This window comes from Lepisosteus oculatus, chromosome 28 (assembly GCF_040954835.1).
Source record: "Lepisosteus oculatus isolate fLepOcu1 chromosome 28, fLepOcu1.hap2, whole genome shotgun sequence".
Lineage (NCBI taxonomy): Eukaryota > Metazoa > Chordata > Actinopteri > Semionotiformes > Lepisosteidae > Lepisosteus > Lepisosteus oculatus.
The window spans coordinates 9,910,061-9,917,079 of record NC_090723.1 but is presented as its reverse complement, the minus strand read 5'-3'; positions in this window follow the sequence as shown (position 1 = coordinate 9,917,079).

Below are 7,019 nucleotides of genomic sequence, written 5' to 3'. Positions count from 1 at the left end.
GGAGGTGAGCCGGGTTACGGGAAGCAGAGCCACGCCTGCACAGACACAGCGCCAGGCAGCTGCAGGAATTCCCTCCTCCCTGCTGGAGCATGGTAGGGATATCGGGATACTGAGCAGAGTGAACTGAATACCTGGGTTTCAGAGTATAGCATTGGGGTCTCCTCTGAAAACACCCCACTGATCCACACAGCTCCAATTAATCCTTAGCTGCATTAGAGAACCCATATTTTTCCTAAGAAGTTTGAACATTTTGGGCCTGGGCATGTTTTGTGCACCATAAACTGTACGGTACAGTTTCAAATATTTTTCACGCTGTGTTTTGGCAGGGGTGCATTTGAGATCCCAGGAAGTCCAAGACAGCGTCATGAGCATCTCTGGGCTTTCTAGGCTGTAGACAGGGCGACCACTGGGGCAGGAGACCAGGCAGGTGTCCTCTTGCAGAAGAGAGGTCCTGCCGTTTCCCGCTGGCCCAGCACGGGAGAGCTGTGACAGCCCAGGGCACCAGCTCGCTCTGGAAGACGGCTCCTGGACTAGTAGCAGGAAGGGGATCATTGTGACACACCAGAGGTGCAGGCGCTGTCAGCCCACCTGGGGTATATACTGTAGCACACACAGCAGGTATGGCTGTGAGGAGCTCTTCCATGGCTTTTTCCCAGGAGCTGAGAGGCAGACACCCTCTGGAGAGGGCTGTCCAAGCCAGTTAGTCAATTCAATTCAAATCAATTCAAGGTGCTTTATGAGCATGACTGATGGGTACAATCAGTGTTGCCAAAGCAGATAAAAATAATAAAATTAACATGGAACAAAACATCAAATAAATGTAAAATAAAATCTACCGACATATTACAAACATTTACAACAGAGACATGTCATAAAATATTTATATATACTGTAAACATATTGAGCATTATTGGGAGACAGGCTCACTGTTCCTCAGGCTGTGACAGGAGATCACATACTGGGCTGCCAGTTAAACTTAGTTCCCTCCCCCCTCTCCCAGTAGGATTGGGACCCATTGTGATTCTGGCAGGCGTGGGAACTCTGGGACTAGATTTCTGAATTTAGGGAAGAATGTTTCTTTAATCCCAGAGTATCTGTCACAGTGCAGTAGGAAGTGCACCTCTGTCTCTATTTCTCCCCGCTGGCAGTGGGAGCACAGCCTGTCCTCTCTGGGCAGCCAGGTCTGCCTGTGTCGCCCAGTTTCTATGGCCAGGCTGTGGTCACTGAGCCTGTACATGCCAGGCTCTGTTTCTTTTTGCTGTTTCTTATCTTGGTTAAATATTCAGCTAGTGTGTATTGTCTGTTTAGGGTTCTGTAGCATTCCAGTTTATGTTGTGTTTGTGTGTGTGTGTCCCAGTGTGTGAGATATTGCTGTTTGATCCGTGCTGTGATGTGGTGGAGTCTGAGTTGTGGTGCTCTAGCAGTGCTGTTCTGATGCTGGTTAGTGTCGGTGTGGCTTGTGTCAGTGAGCCTCAGGACCAGCTAGACTCTCCCTGCTCCTGTGTTTTACTGCTGCCCTTTGCACAGCAGAGCTGCTGCCAGACACACCTCAGAGTATGACGTTATCTGTGTCGTAAACACAGACTGCATAGACCTGGTAAAGGTGGAGTTTTATCAGCTATTCCTTTTGGGGGGAGGGGCAGTATTATTGAGATGTGGTTGGAGATTTAAAATGATTGCTGCGGGCTGTGGGTTCAAAGACCCAGGGAAGAGGATGTTTTATTCTTGGGTTAAAAGCCATTTTTCCCCTTTACTCCTGGATTGTTTCTACAGTAACTCCCGTTTCCTCCCGGCTGTCACCTGTAGTGCTGTAGCTGCATTCTCTCGGGGTGAGCGTACAGCAGGGAGGTCCATTTGGTACTGCAAGCTCCAAGACAGGCTGTGAAGGGCTTTGATCTAACATGCACAACTCTTCTTCCCTGGTCAGGGACAGGTTGCGTGCACTGGGGCCCAGGGATCACATGTTAGAACAGAGTCAGTGTTACACCCAGTGTACTCAAACACCCATGTCTGTTTCTCCATAGAGCCAATACAGATCCATCCGTGTCCAAACAGGGCTCTTCTTATCACCCTGTAATCTGTCGGATCCCATAGCAGATCTTTACAGCCCAATTCTTCATACACCAAGCCAAGCCTAAAAGAATCCTTCTCTCCTGTTCCCGAAAAGGTCCTAGATGGGACTGGTATCCATTCATTATACCATCAGCTGACAGGAAGCTGTCTGACTTACCTGACACTGGCTCGTGTGTGTGTGTGTGTGTGTGTGTGTGTGTGTGTGTGTGCGTGTTTGTGTGTGTGTGTGTGTGCGTCGACACCCCTCCCCACTCAGGCACAGGTGTCCCCCTTGCTCTCAGACTCTCCTCTCCCAGTCGGTGCTCAGCTGAAATGGGGTGTGGGGGGAAATAAGGCAGACTGCACCCCACTGTCCAAATCTCTTTTCCCTGGGCCTCAGGATTCCACTATATAGGAAGTCAGAGACAGATCAGTGGCTCTGTGGCTCAGGATCTGAGCCTGTGGCCAGAGGGTTGCTGGTTCAAATCCTGTAGCTGGCAGAGGAATCCTATTCTGTTGCGCCCCTGAGCAACTGCTCCACAGGTGCTGTACAACGGCTGACCCTGAGGTGACCCCAAGCTGACCCCAGGCTTGTCTCTCTGTGTCTGTGTCTCATGGAGAGCAAGCTGGGGTGTGCGAAAAGATGAATTCCTGATGCAAGTAATTGTACAGGGCTAATAAAGTTATGTTATGAAGTCAGAAAAAAATAAAAGGCTGTTTAATAATGAGAGCTTTGTTAATATGGGAGTCGGCTGCCAAGGCCAACAAACTTAATTTCTTTAATAACTCATTGCAATTTTCGGGGAGTGGGCCGTCCTAGTCCTCCAGCGCCTCTGCTCTTGTTCCTCGCAGTTACCAAGGCAACCAACATCTGTGACGAACACTGGAGCTGGGTAACAAGCTGCAATAAAAAACTTCAAATTAAAGATGCGGATTTAACTTTCCTGTGAGCTGTCGATGATATTTCCTGAGGACACACGGCTTCTTAATTTATTGCCTCTTACCCAACTTGGGCCAACACCTGCAGGTTTTGTTAAATCGGCTCTAAGATAGACAATTTCTAGAAACTAATTTCACGCAATTAAGAAGATAAATCACTCCGAGGAGCAGTGGGAGTGTGACGCCCTGTGTGGAACAAAGTGTTTTCAACAAAGTAGTTGAACCAGCAGCTCAAAAGTATAGCTCATAGAGTAAACTGCAGTTACCTTAGTGAGGATTACTGAAGCCTGCACCTCACTCCAGAGATCAGTGGCCCTCTGGCGCCCCCTCTCAGCTAGGTTGAAGACGTACAGGTGCACCAGCTCTCCAGGGACAGCCCAGGTCTTATCAAAGGCAAGGACAGTCCACAGTAAGGGCACACAGTCAATACAGCCTGAACTGTAGTTTGAGAACTGGTAGTGTGGATCTGTTTAAGGGATTATAAGGCTCTACATTTAACATTTATTCTTTATCTACCTTAGGCAGGGAGTGGTGACCCTGTGGCTAAGGAACTGCGCCTGTGGCTGGAGGGTTGTAGGTTCAAATCCTGTAGTTGGCAGGGGAATCCTACTCTGTTGGGCCCCTGAGCAAGGCCCTTAACCCCAGCTGCTCCAGGGGTGCTGTATAGACGGCTGACCCTGCACTCTGACCCCAAACTTCTCTCTCCCCATCTGTGTGTCTCATGGAGAGCAAGCTGGGGTCTGCGAAAAGATAAATTCCTAATGCAATAAATTGTATACGGCCAATAAAGTGATCTGATCTAATCTCATGTTGCTGCAGAGAGAGAATGCTGTCGCATGTGGTGGTTAATTCTATGTTTTGTGCTTTTTGTGTCCCTCGGTGGCCTTGCTCAAGTCCTGTGTGTGTGTCTGTGTGCGTGTGTGTGCCTGTGTGCGTTGTAGGCAATACCGAAACCACAGAGAAGGTTCGCTGGCATGGCTCCAGAGGGAAAAATGATTAAAAACAATGTGTAGGAGAAACCCAAGACTGTACCTGTGGCAATTATTTCCACTGAGCAGTGCCAAACAATGTAGCCTAGACATCAGCATGCAGCCAGTATCGAGGGTGTGATCAGAGCACAGCCGTCTGTAAACAGACACCCGATTGAGCGAGCAGCCCTGTTCCCTCTCCCCTGGGGACACTGGGTGCTCCCCACTGGGGGTCACACATGCTCTCTGCTGCAGCTGGCATGAGCTCAGGCGGAGCAATCAGGCGGAGCTCAGGACTGTCCAGCATTGTGTGGACAGTGCAGCCCACAGACGAGAGGCTGGCTTGTTTTTTTGGTTTGGTTTTTCAATTGTTCTTAATATACAAACAAATGAGTTAGACCCTTATCAACAGTATGAGGTTGTGTGGTGTTAGGGGTCACATTAAATACTATGTTTATATGCTGAAAGATTTCTGTAAACCAATTAATTGAGCATATTTTTGATATGGAATAAGGAACCTGAGTATAGCTTAAAAGAATTAGAAAATTCTTTAAATCCCATAAGAGTTTTTTTTAGTCCACGCGTATGTATGTACAATTTTGCCAACATGAGAATGTCATTTAACACTATACAAACTTCTTTGTTTGAATCCAAAACACTAAGAACAATGTCCTTAAAAGTTAGATTTACACAAATATTACTATTATTTAACCAAGAACACACAGAGTACCAGAAAGCTGCTGAATGCTGACACGAGAAAAAAAATGTGATTAGTTGTTTCAAGATGGAATTCACCAAATGTACAGTACAGGTGTTACAGTCAAAGTGAAACCTTTTTTTTAGAAGTTCCTTAGAGGGATATACGTTGTTCAGTAATATACGTTGTTCAGCCTCTAGAGACAAGCCAGCGTCTGGGTTTTGACAGCATGGCTGAGTAGCCTGTTCCAGTCTCCCCCACAAGCACTTCACTGCAGTTCAGCTCCTTAGGTTTGTGTTTCACTGCTGTTTCCAGGCAGGCCCACAGGGTGGAAGGCCTCTGTGTATTTTGAAAGCTCGTATCAGGTTCCCTTATAGTCTTCTTTGTTCCAGACTTGAATGAACAGTGTTAAGGGTTGTGGCACAGAACAATGGGTTACGGCATTGGATTTGTAACTGGAAGGCAGTGGGGCTGAGCCCCTGGTGCAGACGTTCCTCTTGGGCCCTTCTGCACGGCTCCTTGTACCTGTGCCTGCAGACCACAAGGCTGTGTAATGATGTAACGTGTAATGTAATGTAAATAATGGTGTAACAACCAATGGTGATGCAACGATCAATAATCATGTAATGACCAATGATGATGTAATGCTCAATAATGATGTCATGACCGTTGATGGCATATGCTCTTCATCAGCTTAGTGCTGCTGAAAGTGGGAAGAGTTCTGGCCTGATGAACTTCTAAGCTGGAGGAATGGACATAACCAGTAATTACACTGCTGTTCAGGACTGTAGGGAGGCAGGCAGCGTGGGGATGTGGGCAGGTGGTTAAGGGCAAATCCAGTCAAATGTTCACTGAAACTCAGTGTGATTGTGCAGTGTGTGGCGCGGGGGTGCAATGTTCTTATTGATCAGCACCGGTACAACCCAGGCCACCATTCAGGATCTTGGCACTCCCATTGAGCTGCAGGTGCACAGTCTCTCTGAAGCGAGATTTCAGTCTGGGACAACCTGTCCTTTCTGGAAAGAAAAGGGAAGAAAAATGGGAAAAACCTGTTCCTTAGTGCTCCCACGGATAAGCGGACAATCAGCGTCAGAGCCGGAACAGGCTTCAGCGATGACTCATCAGGGGAGATCCTCAAACAGGAGGCAGTGAACAGACTACAGCACGTGGTAACATCTGGCAGGCTTGGAGACTCTGGTGTGCGAATCCAGCCTTAATGACCACTAGCCAAACAAAGGATCGATAATGGCCAATCACAGTTTAAATTTTTAATTTTGAAGCATGTTAGAATTTAATTGCTTAAAAGAACTGTATACAGTGTTGTAATACAGTTAATTAAAAAAAACTTGTTTCAGGTCTTTCCTCTGACCCTCTTATCTAATGTAAAGGTTCTTTTGAGGGACAAGAGACATTATTATTCATAATAATAATTGCTTACTTATATAGCGCTTTTCTGGACACTCCACTCAAAGCGCTTTACAGGTAATGGGGATCCCCTCCACCACCCCCAGTGTGCAGCCCCACCTGGATGATGCACCAGTACTCTAACCACACACCAGCTCTCAGTGGGGAGGAGAGCAGAGTGCTGAAGCCAGTTCAGAGATGGAGATTATTAGGAGGCCATGATTGGTAAGGGCCAATGGGAAATTTGGCCAGGACACTGAGGTAACACCCTACTCTTTTTAAGAAATGCCCTGGGATTTTTAATGACCACAGAAAGTTGGGAGCTCGGTTTTACGTCTCATCCAAAGGACATTATTGTTCATGATGGCCCCTAATTCCCTTCAGGAGTTTGATATATTTATCGTATATACTGACAGTGACGGTGGCTTTCACTGGGTAGGGCTTAGCAAATGAAAGGAAAAAACAACAGCACCTGAATTATAATAATAAACATTAGGACTCAACTGAATTTCTCTCTATATATACATCCTTTCATGTTTAAAGAAATCAAAATAGGAATGAAGACAGGACAATTTTTAAGATCACATTTTAACAACTGATTTCTAAAGGCAAAGACAGAAAATGATTTAAATGTTGTAGTGTTGACACACTCAGTCCCCTCTGAAATCCAGCACGCCGTGGCCTACGTGAAGCTTCAATTTTTTATTTTTCCAATCTCCCTTGTCCCCGGACCTGCAGTGTCACCCAGGTGAGGCAGGACAGTGCGGGATGACGTGAGACCCCTTCCAAGTGTACAGCGCCCTGCGACCCTTTAGAATGAGAAACCCTGCAGTAGAGCCCGTTCTTATTTTTAAGTATTATTAGCTAAGCATTTGAAAAAGCATTTGAAAAATTCTTCATTATCGATTTAAAAAAACAAAAATTCTCCAGTGTATTTCTCACACAATCCATAACATGGA